The sequence below is a fragment of the Amphimedon queenslandica genome, unplaced genomic scaffold (genome assembly GCF_000090795.2).
Source record: "Amphimedon queenslandica unplaced genomic scaffold, v1.1 AMPQUscaffold_12190, whole genome shotgun sequence".
Lineage (NCBI taxonomy): Eukaryota > Metazoa > Porifera > Demospongiae > Haplosclerida > Niphatidae > Amphimedon > Amphimedon queenslandica.
Window position 1 is genome coordinate 1 of NW_003547571.1, and position 1,375 is coordinate 1,375.

Genomic DNA, 1,375 nt, shown 5'->3' on the forward strand with positions numbered 1-1,375 from the left:
GTTCTTGTGGTACATGGTTTTGGGTCAAATTTAGCCAAAATAAAAAAGGAGAGAATTCCAAAAATATGAATTAAAAGGATTCTTCATTTTTTAAATTATTTCTGATGGTACATGTGCATGTACTGATATTGTGTGAACTCAATCCGATCAAATTGTATGTTTACAAGTTTTTAAAGTGTTCGTTATGAGAGGCTATACTGTACATGTTCTTTTAATATATTATTTAGCAAATAGTCAAAGTCCATCTTTGTCTTGAGTTACTATTCTTTAATAACATTCATTGCCTTTTTATATTTATTTCTTTCTTATTGTTGTTACTATTAGATAAATTGATTCTAGTATTAGTCATCAGTTCTAAACATGTACACTGAGAGTCTTGACACTTTGTGTCAATACACAAAAAGACAAGAAGTCTGTTACTACTAATTATTAATACATTCACTACTGTTAAATCTATAGGTGGACTTTAAAGACTTTAATTTGGTCCTTCATATTTGCTTTACACGTTGGCTTCCTGAAATCTATGTAATTTTTAGCTTATTAATTTATGTATAATGTATAAACTTTAGTCTCTCATTGTTAGCTAAAATAGTTTCTTAAAATTTACTACTAGATTTAACAAAGATTATACGTGCGTGATTAAATATTTTTACTGTTCAATAGGTGGTTTATCATTCAGATGAAAATTAATGCTTTATGCACTATGTGTATAAAGTTTCAGTTTGAGCTGTTTGCAACAAAGTATTTTTGAGTTACACATTATAAACATTTTTAAAATGAGTCATTTTAAAAAAATATTCAAGACAATAGGGGCCAGAATTAAGTCAAATTTTTATTACAATTTTTGATTTATAATTTTGATGTACATGTAGCATATCAAATTTGCTTTTTTGTTATGAGCTCAAAATAAAATGCCCAGTATCTAATTTTATCCGTAATTCTGTCCCATTCTCTCACTAAAAACTGTATGAATTTACCATGTACATGTATATTTATTGTGAGAAAAGTTAGTTGTTTTATCAATAGATAATAAAAAATGATGCGAAGAATACAAAGATTACACATATTTTTGTTCCACTTATTTACTTTGTTGAAAGCTTAATTGAATTTATTCTATTCTTTTGAAATTTATCATCAGACCTCCCTTTTGTATTTCGGTTCTAATTTTTCATGTACATACTATTGGCGCATGTCAACTGTTACATTGTGCAATTTACTTTTGACCATTTTCCCCAAATTAACTACTTTATTTTGCGTTACGAGTTTTATCAGTAAAATTATTGTGAGCTAACATTTTAGTTAACATTGTTTTTAGAAATTCATTTATTAATGAAGTACATCATGTGAAGTAATAATACAATGGTTTTTAAACATA